This window comes from Vicia villosa, unplaced genomic scaffold (genome assembly GCF_029867415.1).
Source record: "Vicia villosa cultivar HV-30 ecotype Madison, WI unplaced genomic scaffold, Vvil1.0 ctg.000010F_1_1, whole genome shotgun sequence".
Classification (NCBI taxonomy): Eukaryota; Viridiplantae; Streptophyta; class Magnoliopsida; order Fabales; family Fabaceae; genus Vicia; species Vicia villosa.
Window position 1 is genome coordinate 1,680,799 of NW_026704940.1, and position 18,512 is coordinate 1,699,310.

The window sequence follows — 18,512 nt, forward strand, 5'->3', positions numbered from 1 at the left end:
ACATATTTCATACCTTATGTAAATATTTTATCAACATAGGCTCTTTTGTCTGATATTGTCTCGAGACCTGGTTGGCTACCAACGAAGAGTCACTTTTGACTTTTAATCTGATAGCTCCATTTCTAACGCAAAGATCATATTAGCGATGAGCACCTCATTTTCTGCTTGGTTATCGCTGACATTGAACTCAACCTCCAACGCCTCCTCAATAACTATATCGCCCGATCCTTCGAGCATAATTCTTGCACCACTTCCTTTTACAAAGTTGAGTTTGGATACAGATAACGCTAATTGTGAAGGTGGATCTTCTTCGACGAGTGAGTTGAGTTTGGCTACAAAGTTGGCAAAGGCTTGAGACTTAATGCATCCTCTTGAAGTGTATCGGATGTCGTATTTTGAGAGTGTTAGCGACTAAAATACCATTGTTCTCGCCAGGTCAAGTTTCTTCAACACTTGACGAACGAGATATTTAGTTTTCACCAAGATGGCGTGCTCTTGGAAATAAGGTCGGAGTTTTCTTGTTGCGGTGACAACGGCTGCTAATGCGAGCTTCCCAATCTTCTTGTAACGTGTTCTAGCACCTTTTAACACTTTGCTCACGAAATACACAAGTCTCTCTACTTTGTCTATTTCTTGGACAAGGACTGAGCTCATCGCTCACTCAGTGACCGAGGGGTAAAGAAGCAAGGGTCAACCTTCCTTCGGGTGAGTGAGGATCGAGGGCGATGTGAGGAACTCCTTGATCTTGGCAAAAGCTTCCTCACACTCATGTGCCCATTCAAACTTCTTTTTCTTCCTCAGGGCGGCGAAGAAGAGGAAAGCCTTAATGCATGCTTTTCTTCGCCCACCTTCCGTTTCCTTTGCGCCACTAGTCTGGCAGATGGATAGATGGCAAGGCGATAGATCACGACTTTGGTGTCAATACCTGACATGTCTGAGAGGGTCAAGCTGAACAGGTCAACGTTTCCTATGAGTCATTCGACTAGCTCTTGCTCATCCCTCGCAGACAATGAGATTCCTATATTTGTGACTTGATGGATGCGAGGTCGTATTTGGACTTCCTTCAGATCCTCTACGAGCATGATTCGTTCTGCCTCTGTGCCCAATCTGTGGTCCCAACCCTTGAAGTCAGTATTTGGGACTTCATAAGGATGGTCAACAACAAGTGCGAGCTCTTCCCTATTTGTCTCTAGGCTGCCCAAATAACACTTGTGAGCCACTTGTCAATCACCTTAGATGTTTCCACTCTGTCATCTAGGAGTAGATATTTCTTGGTTAAATATCAGGTGGATTCGATTGCTCCAAAGGCGTTGATGGTCGAATTCCCAAGGATAATCTTGTAAAGCAACATAGCTTCCACGATGAGGTAGCCAACATTGATGGTTTTGGCGTCAGCTACCTTTACACGTGTAGTGTTCAGGGTCACATAGCTTATTATTTGTATTCGTTCTCCCGATAGTCATGCCAGGGAGCCATTGAACCTCTGTACTTCATCCAGATTCAATTAAATTTTTTGAAGACATCACAAAGCACACTACTACAAAATTTATATATAATAACGCCAACGTTATTACAATCCTTTGCTAAAACATAGTTCTTAACTGATCTTGAATAAGATGTTGTAACATCTTGTTCTATTGTCATAACATGTTTTGTTGTTATGTGTGTAGACAGTTGTTCTTTCAGATATTGTGACATTCTACACTAGATAATCATTAAAGGTGCAAGCAATCAATGGGTGATTAGGAAAAATGCTTATAAGTCAGATTAGTCTTTGTTTTTAGAAAAATAATATTTATGATTCTTTTGGAAAACTAAGATTTGATTTGATTTGATTTGTTCATAATCTGTAAAAAAATCTTGCAAATGTTTCAGAAAAGAGAAGGTTGGATTCAAATTGAAGTCCAAGCCTATTTTGTAAGTATCTATAAAAAGGAAACTTAGAAAACCTAGTTAACCAAGCTTTCTTGTAAGGAAAAATCGTGGGAGCAATAAAGGTCGTTGTTTTGGGAGTTTTTAAGTTCTCCGTGTTTTGTGTTATTTGTGTCACTCATGTATCTTCTGATACATTGAGGTGGACACGTGTTCCCACTCTTGAAGCTTTTAACCAAGAGAGTTGATTGTTGTTATTGATCAAAGATTTTAAGCAAGATTAAGTATTATTCTGGATTCCCTTGGTCACGGGATGTGTGATTGTTTTATCACTGCGATGATAGGAAGTGGGATGACGGTTTCTCAGGTCTAGATGATGACTTATAGGCATAAGTAGCGTTGAGTGGTGATTAGGCAAGAAGTTGTAAATGGGGGGCTTAGCTTTGAACTAATAATGCTGATAGTGGACTTCCTTCCTAGCTTGGTAGTGCTCGGATTAGGTGCTGTTTGCACTCAACCTGGTTATAAATTCTTGTGTTATTTATAATTTTGTCATTTACTTTCATTTGATAAGTATGTTGTAAGTCAGTAGATGTTATAAGATTTTTCTTGACATTGTGTGTTATTAGGACACCTGTCCTGACATCTGTTATAAGTGCTAGAATTTCACAAATGAAACCAGTACAAATGATTCTCAATCTGTAGACGGAAAAGAGAAAAAATGCACATCAGACCAACATCATTCTCCAAACTTTCAATTTTTGTGAGGGCAAAATTCATACATTAAATTATATTAACTTAAATTAATGTAAAATTAAAGTAAATTTAAAGTCAAAGAAGGGTAAACATTCATACATTAATAAAAAATTGTCAAGATAATTCATACATAACAGGAGTCCAAAAATACATAAAAAATACCAAAAAAAAAAATATCCATAAACTAAACTACTAGGTATGTCTAATCGTCTCTCTCTTCCGCCGCCTGTACCGCACAACATTCCTTAACTCGAAAACCATACTCTGCATGAGGGCTAGCAGGGAAGAACCACCCTCAAAGAATCCCGCCTCTATGAATCCTATACCCATCTCCACAACACGCTGACATATTTCGTCATGCTTTTTTCCTGCTTATCCCAAACCTTAATTACCTCCAAGTTAGCTGGCCTAGGTGATTCTCCAGGAGCCTCTGGCATTGTGATAGAATGTGACACTCTATAAAACCATGTTAAGTAGCCTTCAGCACAAACCCAAGGAAAATGAGATACTATGAATGGCTCGATAACACCATTCCCTCTGTATGGAATAAAAGCAGCTGCACGAGGCTAGTCTTTATTATACTCTATCACAACTTCCTACCCAATGATGAAAGGAAAGTGAGAGATGATCCATCCCTGAAAATGTTTCAAATACAATATTAATAAAACATGTATAAGAAATGAATTATGAACATATTAGTAACACGAAATTACCGTAAACAACGTGCATCATCCCGTCAATTGCTTTGTCTTCCAAAGACAACCCTCGTCTAGCTTCGAGTACAGGTAGACCAAATAGGCCCCCCAGTTGTACTTGTGAATTGCAGTCAGGTCTGTGAAGTACTTGAGGTATACAACATCAACATATATAGCACTTTATCCCCAAAGATGGACGTGCCAACCAAGAACAAGAGGTAACACATAAATATGCAATGTCAGTGATACTCAACCTGCTCATCATCACCCTCAGCATCCTTATCCCCCTTCACATGATCAGTATAAAGCGTTTCCAAAAGGCTAAACCATGCATGAACACCTCTAGTGTGAGCTTCCTCTTCCAACGCCTTACCAGGGTCATCCCCTAATAATCTAACCTTCATCTCAACCATTTTCTCTCGCTCGATCCTCCCGTGATCCAATAATTTCCCCCTGATAGGAAGATGTAGTAGGCATGAGACAACAAGCAAAGTTAAGGTCATTTAACCTTTAGGTAGGTGGAAAGATGACGTTTTTTAGTACAACCTCTTTGCAAAATCCCCCCGCATGATATGCTTTATGGTAATGTATGTAGATGCACATAAACCATCAAGACCAGAACAACAGATAACATCTTTGAACCAACGATAATAGGGCTGTGGAAAATCCAATATCTTTCTGTTGTGGTTAATCATTTTTCAAACAATCACGCTCTTAAAAAAATAATACATAATCAGTATAAATTTATTTAGTTGACAACATATTGCAAAAGAAAAGAAATATAACTCTTCATTCCAGACATGTCTAGAAACATGTACTCATAATTATTAAAGTAAAGAGGTGTCATATGCCCCTCCTGGATAACTCTCCAATGGGGCTTCCTCCCGTGCTTCAGGGTCAATAAGAGACTACAGATCCTCAGGCTCTGCTGCTTGAGATACTTGAGAGAGTTAGCTACGAGAACCAGATGATTGTGGGCTATGATGAAGATGGAGCATGAAACAAGTTATCAGTAACTCGTGGACTCATGGTCCTGGTAGTGGCCATTTCACGTCTTACCGACGCGATTTGGGACACACGCCCAGCCATAATCGACCTTCATTGTTGTCAGTCATTGCACATGCGTTATAAACATAAACAAATTTAAACAACATATCCAATAAATGTCCTAATTTTTTGAATTAGCCAAATCCGGAGATGCATCTCCAAAAACAGTTCAGAGAAAATCCAGAGATGCATCTCCGAAAAAACCTACGATTTTCAACATCCATGACAAACCAATTTTCTGCTTAAGAGACCCAAAATACTTCATTGTATGTTCCAATAGGCTATCAATTTTGTTTACTCTAGTACCTAATGTTCCTAAAATAACTAATGCATCCTAAAAAACTAACTAAAAAACATTAGAAAAAGGAAAATTTGAAATACTTACAAAAGAAATTGATTGATGAGGATGAGCATATTATATGGTATGAGATGCTGGAAAGAGCTCAAAAGATGTAAGCTTGATTGAATGGGTGCAGAGGAAAAATCGTTGTAGAGCTCAGATGAATTTTTTTGGGAACTTTTTAGAAAATAAACAAGGAGGAAGAGGAAAATATCTGGCGCGGACTATGAACCAATAGCATCCAAGGATGCATCTTCGAACCACCCACATACTTTGAAAAATATTATTTACGGAAATGCATATTCAGACGCGCTTTTTACACATACGAAGATGCTTCTTCGAATTACATTTTTACATAATAAAAGTGCCTTTTCAATTTGGACTTAGAAATAGTAAAAATAGATGTGTAATGGACTTTTCATGATGGTGTGGGAGCATCTATAAAATTTATAAAGTGGAATGAACATTCCGGTAGGTATGAGAAGCTTATCCATTAATGGATAGTTGGTTTTTGTTAAAAAAAAAACAAATTAAAAAAAAAAAATTATATATATATATATATATATATATATATATATATATATATATATATATATATATATATATATATATATATATATATATATATATATATATATATATATATATATATCCAATAAACTATTTCAAATCAATGTTTATTAAAATATCTATAAAATCAACTTAAAAACAGATGATATCACAAAATAATTTGATTAAACAAATATGTATAGTTTAAAGGTGTCTTAAATTATAGCGATTTTTGAAGATTTAAAATATAAAGTTGATTAAAAAATGGGCAAATAATACAAATTTAAAGTGAAAGAAATAAACCCTAATTCTAGAGAGGTAGAAATCCTACTACTTGTCTACGTTTTCCATATAGAAAACAAAGCTTCCAGAATTTGTCATTCAGGTAGGTACTCTATTTTCTATACTCACGAAGGTAGGTGTTCATTCCTGTAACTCAATTTTCTTTTGTCGCTTCTAATTCGGATATGAAATTTTACAATAATCATTACTGCATGCTTCTGAAATTAATAAAATATCACATATAGCTTCCTTTGATTGCTTACGCTGTTAATTCAAATTCTAAAGTTTGTACATTATTGTTTGCATTGCAGCAACAATGAAGAATGAGTCAACAGAGTTGCCAGATTGTGTTATATCACATATCTTTTCCAAGTTAAGTTTGAAGAATTTGGTGAAAACTAGTGCTTTGTCCAAACATTGGTATCACGAATGGGGGTCAAGGAAGGACCTCAAATTTGATCTCCTTAACATGTTTGATTATAATACAGTTCCAGAGTTTCCAATAACCCTTCCACTCTTTCAACAACTTCAATCTCAATTTGCCACACGAATGGATTATTTCATGCAAAAATATCCCGGTGACAAGATCAGTTCAATCCGAGTAAATTTTCCATTAGGTGTCGATCATACTTATGCCATTGATAGATTGATTCACAAAGGACTTGTTAAGGGTGCTAATCGTATTGAGCTCCTCTTTGCGAATGAAACTGATTTTAAAATATGGCAATACAATTTTTTATTTCCTTTCATGTTTGGCCCTAATTCTCTCACATATCTACACCTACAGAACTGCCGTATAACACCAACTATGGACTTTTCTGGATTGAAGAATTTAACAACTCTTGTGTTGCATCTAGTTCCTGTGGAGCAGAATATGCTTTGGCATCTGTGTTTTAACTGCATCCATCTTGAGAACTTCACTCTTAATGAATGTTTGTTCCTATCTGACTTAAAAATAACTAGTACAACATTGCTTCATTTGAACATGAATTGTGGGTTTATCGATACGCACCCGAGGAATATTGATATCATTGCATCAAATCTCTTATCCATTGAATATTCTATTGGTTTTTTTTCTTGTCCATTGCATAAATTGACCATTAACTCTCCTATGTTATCCAATTTTACCTACGGATGCGCTAAAATTTCAAATGTTGTTGAGTTTTCTATGCTGAAAAATGTCAAAACTATTGTGTTGGATGAACTCCGTGAAGGTGATCTCATAACTCATTTATTTTCTAAATGTCTCCAACTGGAACATGTCACCCTTAACAAGTGTCGGTTCACGTGTGATTTGAAAATCATCAGTGCAAAGTTGCGTCATTTGGGTTTAATTTGTTGTTACCATACGAATGGCCGTTCTTGTAAGATGGATATTCATGCTTTGAATCTCTCATCCTTTGAATATAGAGGTTACAAGCAGATGAGGAGCATAATTTCTGTTGAGGCTCCAAAGTTATTGAAGATTTTTTGGGATGCAGGTTTTAACAAGATAAATGTATATAACTATGCTACAATTGCAAGTATACATCATCCTGAGAATTCCGCTATGCATACTAGTCTTTCACAGGTTGAGAATTTCCCTATGCATATGAGCCTTTTACAGGTGAGTCACTCAAAACTCATACATTCTACTTGTTTATGTGTTTGTCAATAATAGCCTTTAAATGTTACTACTGTAAACAGATATCCAAGTTAATGAAGGATTTGGTTCAATCTCAAAATCTTCGACAATTGGAATTATTAATTGCTGGAGCGTATAATCCTAATATGGACTACTTTTGGATTTTAGATATTGCAATGGCTTTTCAGCATCTTCAAAAACTTTCTCTAACAGTGAGTTATTCATTCCTTTTGTTTTTGATTGGTCATTTTTTAATATGTTATAATTTACTATTTTTAGGAATACTATTTTCTAAATCAATCTTATGAAATTAAACTTGAGTTGAACATGAAGTTTTAATTTCCTTTTTTAAAGTTTACATTGTGTTTGAAATTTATTTTTGTTACTATTAGAAAATAACTAGATGATTTGGCAGATAGAATCACATTTAGATAGCTTAATATGCTATATGTGTATTATAGAATTTCCACAATTAATTTCAACCTTTTCAAGAACAGCATCAAACGAGTCTATTTTATGCGTTTATACACTTAAAGTTAGTGGTTTGACTTTTGTAAAACATGGTACTATATAACATCTTATTTCAACTTGTTTTATATGGCTGATGGAATTTTAATATTACGACTGTTATTCAATTTTCAGATTAAAAACGGAGATACGGCAATATTACCATACGAATGATTAGATCTCAAGACAAAGAAGAGAATATTGTGTTAGCTAGTAATCTATTTAGGAATGCAACTTTACTTAAGCAAATTACTTTCAGTCATCTATTGTGGAGTGCAACTTTATTTAAGCAAATTACTTTCAATTCTTTTAACAATTTCTATATAGGCTTCGATACTTGTTATTGGTTTGAACAAAATGTTATTCATGGCTAGGGCTGCAAATGAGTCGAGTCGAGTCGTCTCAGCTCGACTCGACTCATTAAGAATTGGTTCAGTTCATATATCGGTTTGAGTTTGTCACAAATTTTTTCCAGCTAAAACTAGATTCGCTAGAAGTTAACGAACAACTCGGTTGAACTCGATAGATTCATCTTGTTAAGTTCAACTTGTTTGCTTCACGGACTTAAAAGTCATTTTTTAATGTCTATTCTTTTTATATATTTTATATTTTAAATTTATATTTTTTATAAATAAAAAATATAATAATAAAATAAAAGTTATAAATTTGAAATTTATACACGTTGATTTTATTTGTATAATTATTTTTAAAATTATTTTACTCACTTGAGAATATAAATTATCAATTAAAATTATTAGATTAAAAAATATAGGACTAAGATTTGGAGCATATCTTTAAACGTACTTTTACAAATAATATAAATATATGATCAAATTGACTCATGAATCTAACGAGTCGAACTATGTATATATAATTCAAGTTCAGCTCATTTAGTTAACGAACTTAATTTTTAGTTCATATTTAGATAATTTTGTTCATGAACCTAGTTCAACAATTTAATTGTTGAACCAAATTCCGAACTATTTTTGAGTTTATTTGTTTCATTGTCAGCCCTATTCATGAGCATCTTAAAATCAAGTTAATGAATAATTTCACGCTCATAGTTTTGTAGTGTTATGTTATTTATAATATAAGAAAATTAAATGTTATAAAAAACTCTCTTTTCCCTTTAAATCGGCTACTTCACTCAAATGAGTGTAATTTTGGTTCAAAAATTACTTTTTCTAACTAATGATGTCATATTGTTTAACTCCAATTACATGTTTATTGTATTATACCTTTACTTATTAGATTTTGTTCAATTGATGATATCACATGGTTCAATTGCAATTTCTTTTCCTCTTTTCTCTTTTTCTAATATCAGATCACATCACATCCAATTTAATTTTTTCTCTTTTCTCTCACTTCTCACATCTCAGTCTCACTTTTCAATTCCCTCTTCTCTCACTTTCAAAATCATCTTTCTCTTCCTCTTTCCTTTTGAATCGAGAATGAATATGGAAGGTTGGTTAGGGTTAGGAGCGAACTTTCTGGATTTTGGTTGAAGGATATGAAGGAAGAAACCTCTTTAAAAACGTAAATCCATTTTTTGCAGCAGTGAGATTGTTTCCGGCAGATTTTGAGTACGCGCGGTGGTTCAGTCTATTGCCTATGACGCGTCGGGAAAAGGAGGGCGTACCTGTTAGGCATGGTGGTGGTAGACAAATTACTTCATCATCAAGTATGTTTCAAAGTAGGATTTGTTTATTTTTTTACTCTATGCTTTAATACTTCATTATTTTCCTCTAATTTGATATGTTTTTCACTCTGCTTTTCTATTTTCCTCTATCAATGTTTCATTTTTTTCTCTTCAACACAGTTCAATTCTTGTCAAGGCAAGTTCATTTTGTTTTATACTGTTTTACATGATTGTTTCCCAACAATCTATTTGATTTTTCCAAATAAATGTTCACACTATCTTTGTGTAAAGTTTTGGATATCGAATACAAGTTCACTCTATTTTTGAGTAAGATTTTGGGTGTGAAATACATGCTCACACTGTTTTTGGGCAAGGTTTTTGTACTTGAAACAAATTTTTTTCTTAAATCCACTAAAATGTGTTTTTTCTTTTCATGCTAAGATTTTTGTACTTTAGATAAAAAGGTCTGTACTTGAATGCACTCAAATGAGTAGTTTTCAGTGTTGATTTTGGTTACTGGACTACAAATTAACTGCATTTCAAATTGAAATTTTCGACTTTAAACAAATTTATTTTTTAGAGATCTGCCAAACTTCAATTTTAGACTCGTCCAAGTCAAAAACAAAGGATTTCAACTACTTTTTGTTTACTGTATTGGACAAGAAGTGACAAATGAGTAACAAATCTTTATATTGTTTTGTTAGGATTTCATATTTATTTACCTTTTTTACTTTTTTTTTTTTTTTGTGTTATGGATCTTTAGTTAAGAAGAAAGAGACAACGAATAGAATATTCTTTCTCTAAATGTGAAAGAAACTGAAGAAATGTTGCAATAAGAAACTGAGTTTTATATGAAAAATATTGATCCATTTACAGTCATATTATCTTTCCAGATAGACATAGATATGTTACAATTTTCCTTCGAGATTATTTGGAACAAATGTCAATAAAGAATACTTATTGTTGTGATTTTGTTATAATTACATTTTATGTTTTTTTTTTTTTTGGTACAAGGGAGGGCCTAAGCCCAGCAAACAAGAAAACTACACAGGGACAATCCTATTTCTAGAATCACCATTGATATCTTCATCCATGAGATGTAACAACCATGGAGGAGCATCACTATAAAAAATACTCTCTTCTCGCAACTTCTTCCCCTCTTGCGCAAGAAGATTCGCACAAGAATTAGCCTCACGATAAATATGTCGAATCTCCACTTTATGAAAAAGCTGCAACATATTGCTAATGTTAGCTATCAAACTATCTCCACCCATGCTGCCATTCATGCCCTTTTGGACACACTCAATGGCCTTGCTGGAATCACATTCAATAATTAAACTTTGCATACCAAGCTCTAAAGCCATTTTGGTTCCTGATCGGAAAAATAGCAAGTGTACTATTTTTGCCTCTGTAGTAATAATAGGGAAAATTCCCCGAATGTCGATCTCAAGGACTGCGTAGGAAATACAGATTCGTAAAATATAATTCAATTGAACAAAAACTAATGTTTTGGTTTTGGGGAATTTAATCCTTGCAAAGAAAAATAAATGAGAAAAAATAAATTGAGTTTTGTTATCAAATATATGAGATGCTAGGGTGAGTGGTTGATTTAGCATGTAACACTTTCAGAATTAAGATCTCTTCAACAAGTTCATAACATTCAGTTACCACATCTTTAGGGTGTTTCCTCCTAAGTCCTTAGTGAGGAAACCTTTGGTCTTCCAACCTAAATCCTAAGTCCTTAGGAACCTAAATTGAAACCAAGCCTTTATATAATCAAGATTATGTGGTAATTATAGGGTATCCCTAGTCCTAGGTGATATCTACTATAATCAAATTATACACAAACCCTAACAACTACAGTCCTGTATTTGTTAGCCATAGATTAATCCTTATTTGACCGATAAAGAAAACAAGAAGAACATTGCATAATTTAACTGAAAATCATAAACCAATGTATTGACGAAATCACAAATTCATCGTTATTACAAAACCAAATCAGGACCACCCCCTAGCATTGGGGGGTTTAGCCTCTCATAATATTCAAGAAAGACAAAGTAAAGAATTTAGACATTACAAAGATAATTGGGAACTTTGATCTTCAATGGTGTCCACCGTTGAATCTCCCCGTCTCCGAAACCCTTGATGAAGCTATCTTCTCTCTTCTGTGATTTTCTATCGTATGATCCAAAAGTCAAGTCCCCTCTGGTGTTTTTAGAAATTAACTTAAATAGTCTAGGTCAATTACAGCTAAGTCAAATGCCAAAAATGCCCTTCCAGATAAGTGTACTTGAAAATTCCAAAAAATAGAAATTCTGTCCGCGCAACCTGCACGGGTCGTGCAGGTCTGCACAGCCCGTGCAACTCCCAGACTTTGCCAATAAAATATTCAAGCTTCAGACCTTCTTGCACGGGTCGTGCCAAGCTGCACGGGCGCCCGTGCAAACTCTCTGGTTTTTGTATGGGAGATGACATTTGATTCTGCACGGGCCGTGCAGGTCTGCACGGGCCGTGCAGCCTTCAGAACTCCACTTTTCTTCCTTATTTCCCGATTTATTCATATGAGCCTGAAAATATTAAAACATACAACCAAAGCATAAAATGACGAATAATGAAATAAAACACTAAATAACATAACTTAAAAATACTTAAAAACAATGGTAAATATATGTGTGAAAACCATTGATCAAACTCCCCCAAACTTAAACCGTTGCTTGACCTCAAGCGACAATTACAAAAGTTAATGACCCTCAAAGCACACGGTGTTCATACGTGAGATATCTGTCTGTATTGATCAAGAAACAGTTGGTTCGGCATTCACATGACGCGACGAGTTTTGTTACCACATTAAACCTCAAGCTCCCGTTTCGGATACCTCTCCAACTATGCTTTGCACTTAAGTCTCTTTCCGATTTTTCTCCTCTTTCATTCGGACAATCATATTAAGGCACTGCATCTCTTATAATACTCATCACTTGCATGAGACGAATCAAGGCTTCTTATTTTCTTTTTGTGGCACCAAATTAGCAGCATTGGCTACTTTTTATTACCGATGAAATTTTCAAACTTTGCAGTTATATATTGTCCTTTTGGACGACGTTTGGGGATCAATCTCCTTTGGGCTGAATAACCGGGTGAGGGTTACCCAACTTAGCGAGCCGATTGCCTTTTACCGCCTTTTCATCATTTGGTGCCAACTTTATATCTCTTTTTTTTTAACCAGTCACCATGCAAGTGAATCTGAATTATGCCCGACTGTATCAATAAACTACTCGAGAAGTACTTCTCAGGAGACAAGTGCTATGGTGCAAATCTACACGTTAGACTCGTATTTCTTTTAGGGAACCTGTCATACCCTAATTTTTGACCCCCCCTGAGATGACATATCTTCAGGATTTTCATCAAGTCAAAGTAAGTACCCAGAGCAGTCTGACATTCAACCAAGGGTGTTCAAAGACCAGAAATCTCAGGCAAAGGATCAATCAATAGAAGGATTAGTCTCTAAGACTTAAGAGCTTCATTATTTCACCTATGATTGATTAGACACCCAGTCATCTAAGTACAGAGTTACTCAGGTCACCAGACTAGGGTTTTTTTTGAGCCTATCAAGGACTAAACTCAGGGATCACCTTTGGGAAACCCTAAAAAGCCCTAGGGGACCATTCAAAGACATCAATCATCTTCAAATAACTCATATGACAAGATCCACTGGACATTACACCTCAATTCAAAGTCTACAGTCATCATTGTCCTCTGGTCGACAAATAGGGTTTTTGACCTAATTCCCCAAGATAGTTGACTTTTTAATCAGGGCATGGATCCAAAACTCAAGACATGATTCAAGAGTCTCTACTACCTCAATATAATCCATTTACATCATTCATCTGAGGAAAAGATCTTGATTCTACACAAAAGTCCAAAATCTCACCATATCTGGAAAAAGTCAACTGTATGGGATCACCATTGACTTTTGAGATTTTTGGTCAAACCATGGCTTTCAAGGATCAATATCATCAATATATGGATATTAAAGTCATTTGACCAAAGAAATTCAAAGAAATTCATCAAGGAGCGAAAAGTCGGGAATTAGGGTTTTTTGAGGCATGGTGAGAACTCAAAATTTCACCTACACAACTCAAAAAACTTCCAACATGAAAGTTGTAGATCTTGCAAAATAAAACAACATCTTACAAAGGAACTTTTTTCAAAAGATCAATCATTTAAGAGTTTTGGAAATTTTGGAGTTTTAGGTCATAAACACTTAGAAATTTTTCTAAGTGTTTTAACCTAGTTTTCTTCCAACTTTGGCCTCATTTTTCACAAATTTGCCAAAGGATTTTGAAGAAACTCCAAACTAATGATTTGAAGTAGATGTTTAGGGATTTCCAAATTGTTTTCAACCTTCTCCAAATTCATTTTGAGCTAAGAGTTATGCTTGTTCAAAGTTGGCCTCATGAAGTGAAATTATAGGTCATGCATCATTTTGGAACTTTGAAATTTTGTGCACATGACCTCAAATATGGATGCTACACGACCCATAACACATCTGAAAACATGCCATGCATTCATTTTCACCATGCCATGATAATTGAAGAAGATTCTAAAAACAAGAACATGTGATTATGTAATGATTACATTTAGGAATTTATGGCAAATTGATGAATCACCCAAGGAATCTTCTCACCAACCAAATAGAGCTCATTTCTGTCTCAGAATTGTCCCCTAAGATCAAGCAAAATCGAGGGCTAGGGGATTGATCAAATGGAATCAAAATTCTCATCATTGCATAAGAGATATTTGCAAACTTCCTTCATGCTTAAGAAACCAAATTTCTTTCATTAAGCAAACTCACCACAGCCAATTGATCTGCATTCATTTGCCTATAAATAGGAGGGCATACTTCAGTAGAAAAACACACCAAAGCAACCATATTCCTTGCTTTCTCTTTCTCTTCTCATGCTTATTGTTTTTCAAAGTTCTTTGGCAAGAAGAATCGTTTTCTTCAAACCAGAGCTTATCTTTGGAAAGTAAGCATTCTAACATCTCAAGGGAGGTCATTTGAGGTGATCCAAGCACCTGGATCACTTCTGTAAGTGGAGGAACACCATTGTTGCTCTCACTTTGGAGCAGTTGCAGTTGGAGGTCCATAGTGCAATTCAGAAGGTTTCCAATCAAGCCAAGCATCCAGGCACGTTCCATAGGAGGTAGTGAAGCTGTTCAGATGGCTGCAGCTCATCTGTAACTCAAGAATCATCACTCTCCATGTTCACTTGAAGCTCAAATCGAGGGAGGTCCATAGAACAATTCAGGAGGATTGAGGTTACAACAAGCATTCAGTTAGCATCACTGAGTCACAAGGAAGCTTTTGGGATCATTCATACAAGCCCAGTTGCTCTCTATCATCCTCACGACCTCCAATTTTCAGAGGTAAGTTTCTGAACTCCACCTCTTTAATTTAAGCATTCTTTAAGAAATAGCTCGATTCTATCTTGTTCAGCATCATCAGAGGATTGAAAACCCTCTATCATCATTCATTTATCTTTCAGTATAGTCATTTAATTTGATTTTTAAATTTTAGGGTTCTTCACGATTTCTGGTAAATTAGTTAGATGTAGTTAATATAAATATATATTAGTTACATATTTAGAATCGTGAGTGAATTTAGAGCAAGTTTCATGTTTACACCTGGACCATTGGTTGAGATTTGAGAGAATCATAATTTCAAAAATGTTGGAGCTTGAGGTTGAAGACGAAGATGGAGGGTGGCGCCATTTTTTAAGTCTCTGAACAGAGTTTATTTTATATTTAATGATATGCGTTTCATAAACGAATGAATAACTTGCCCCAGTGGCCACACATGCGCTCTTAGTCTCCTCATGCCCAAAGTCTGGGGTTCGAATCCCCCTCGCCCCAGACTTTTTGATTCTTTTATTTTTCAATGATTTATCACTTGTTTTGAAACATAACCAAATGAGTGAGAGTTGCTATCACCATGCGCGCGTTGGCTCAGTGGTGTGGTTTTGGGTGTGTGACCTAAAGGGCGTGAGTTCAAGCCTTGGTGGAGACATTTCTAAATTTTTTATCACTTTTCACACCTATTCTCTTCACAACTTCACATGATTATTTAACCTATCAAATTAAATCATTTTCACTTCATTTTTCACACACTTTTTATTTAATATACCTATTTTGTGAATAATCAAAAAAATCATAAAAATATTATTTATTTCATGTATTTTAATTAGGTTTAACATAGTATGTTTTAAAGTGTTTTCTTAAAAACTTTAAATATATATATTCATTTTGTTTTAACCTAATTATTTTAAAAATAAGTTTATGATAAAACCCTAATTGTTTAGGTCTTAATTAGGCATAGATCTTTATTCTTTACCTTAATTAAGTTGACTTTTTGTCAATTTTCAAAACTGTTTTCAATCTCCGTTTAAATCAAATGATTAAGGTTTTCAAACAACAAAACCTTATATCATTTCAAATCATTTTCAAAACTGCTTTTGTAACCAGTACTGTAAAGTACTGGGCCTCTAATAGAGTGTAAGTCCCAACACCTTTTTCTTTTCATAGTTTGTTTTCAAAACTGTATTTTCAAAATCTTCTTTTTGTTTTCAAAACATTCTTCTGGTATTTGAAGGGCATTATTCCCGGTGAAACTCTTCAGATACCTATGTGACCTTTGTCCATCTTCACTTCTTCTGTTTTCAAAAACCCTTAACTGTTTATCATATATATATTCAACTGTTATCCACCAATTACTGTTGAGGCTCTGTATATACTTCTTCAAAGGCCTCCACTCCATCCAGGTTAGGCTTTACAAGCTTTCAATTTACAGTCTTTATTTAAATTACTATCAAATATAAACTGTGCATATATATTAGTTCAGAACTACGTTTGAGTATAAACCCTAGGACAGTTAAACTATATATATATATTATAGGAATATGGCCTAGGATTGAGAATGTCTTCCCAGTGAAGGCTCTTTCCTAATTAGAGATCTGTAGTTCAAACCCCCAAGATGAATTATTCCCGGTGAAACATCTTGGCAAAAACCTTAGAATCCAAAAAAATAGGACACATCCACCCAAAGAGGAATTATTCCCGGTGAGACCTCTTACCCATTTGCTTAGAGCCAAAATAAGTTCAAAACTACATAGCTTTCTCTTGTGCTATAACAAGGACCCTCGATTAGCCTCCTCTTGGGCTTTGTACAAGGACCCACAGGCTTCCTAAAAGCATTTCCCGCTTCCTCTTGAGCTTGTATACAAGGACCCATCAGGTTTCTTATAAACATAGGAACAGGTCTTTAGTCACCTTTTAGCCTACCCTGGTGAGTTTCTTCCAATTTAAACCAGACTTTAAACAAGCTAAGTTTGTGTCAATTTCATATTGAGTACACCTTTTGGAATGAGAGACATGGACAGTCTCTGTCACCCTTATCTTCATCAATTTTCCTTAGCAGAGTCTAGGATCCATGTTTGATCATCCTCAGCATGTGTCAGCCTTCACCTTGGGCTTTAAACAAGAAGTCTCCACTAGATAATCTTTCTGCCATCATTTTAACAAAAACCCCTGGAAAGGGTTAGCCTCCAAAGTCAATTAAAATCAATCTATCATTTCAACCAAAAACCCCTGGAAAGGGTTAGCCTCCAAAGTCAATTAAAATCAATCTATCATTTCAGTCAAAAACCCCTGGAAAGGGTTAGCCTCCAGAGTCAATTAATAAAAAATGTCAAAAAAAACCAATTAATTCATTCTCTTAGGAGATAATTTCCCCAAAAGAGTCAAAACCCCTGGAAAGGGTCAGCCTCCAAAAACATGATAAAGTCAGTCTTTTAACAGACAAATTCACCACCTGAGTCAAAACCCCTGGAAAGGGTTAGCTTCCATCAAAAAACAGTCTTTTAATAAATAAAATCTCCTCAATAGAGCCAAAACCAACAAAAACAGTTAGCCTCAACCTTGGGCTTCATACAAGGCACCAAACAATAAAACTCCCATGTCAAGAGTCAGCCTCAACCTTGGGCATTGTACAAGGCAGATAATAGAGTCTCCCCCGGTGAGTTCTTCATCATTCAGTAGCCACAACCTTGGGCTTTGTACAAAGACAGTTTAAACCATACTTTCATGTGTCAAAGATTCCTAACATCTAGGATCTTTTCCCATAGAGTCATCCATACTCCATTCGTTTAAAAGAGTCTGCCACAACCTTGGGCTTTGTACAAGGCAGAAAATAATGTTTTCCCTAGCTAGAGTCAGCCACAACCTTGGGCTTTGTACAAGGCACACAAATATAGTCTCCCTAAGTAGAGTCAGCCTCAATTCTGGGCTTTGTACAGAACACCAAATAAAAATTCATCAAATAAACACTCTCCAAATAGAGTCAGCCTCAATTCTGGGCTTTGTACAGAACACAAAAATACCCTGTAATTAATCCCCAGTGGAGTCATCTCCCAGAGTCAATATATTAATTAATCAATCAAAAAGCCTCAAGCTTGGGCCTCATACAAGCCAGCCAAAGTCAAATCTTTTATACAGTAGATAGACATAGCTTATCTCTATAGAGAGATATTTTTACTACTCTACCACATTCAAACAAACAAACATTTCAATTTCAATTTTAATCAAGTCTCCCATTTAGGATTTTGAAAGGCATGAGCTGGCAGTAAAACCCAGACATGTGGTAACTTTCCCTAATTTGGATGAGCATCTTTCTTTCATTTAAGAGGCATTTGACTGGTATACTTGCACATACACAAGTAAGGTCCCCTTCTTGAATAAAATGAATTTAGTTATTCTGTCACTCTTTTAAATGTTTGTGGTAGAATAGTACAAATACCTCTCTGTAAAGATGATTTCATGCCTCTTTACTGTAAACAGAGATTTAATTCAAAGCTTCAACCTTGAGCTTCAAGCAAGGCACCAAAAATAATTAATTTCCCTAGTTAGTTCCCCGAACTACATTAAGCTCTGACTTCCACTAGGGATATGTAGGCATGAGGTTCACAAGGAACCTCAGCGAGCTAATAAAATACCAAAAATAGTCAGTTTGTCTGTCTGTCAGTCTTTCCAAATCAATTCAATTTCTTCTCCTAACACAAAGGAGAAACTTTCCCAATCTTTAGCAATAAACACAATCACAATGACACAGAGAAGGTTCCTGTAGAGTACTACAGATATGTAGGGTGT

General features: G+C 35.2%; 1 pseudogene; it reads left to right on the top strand.

Moving 5' to 3' along the window:
• The first annotated feature begins 5,857 nt into the window (after positions 1 to 5,857).
• The window catches only part of LOC131621651 (uncharacterized), a 34,142-nt pseudogene continuing 21,487 nt past the window's right edge, over positions 5,858 to 18,512 (top strand).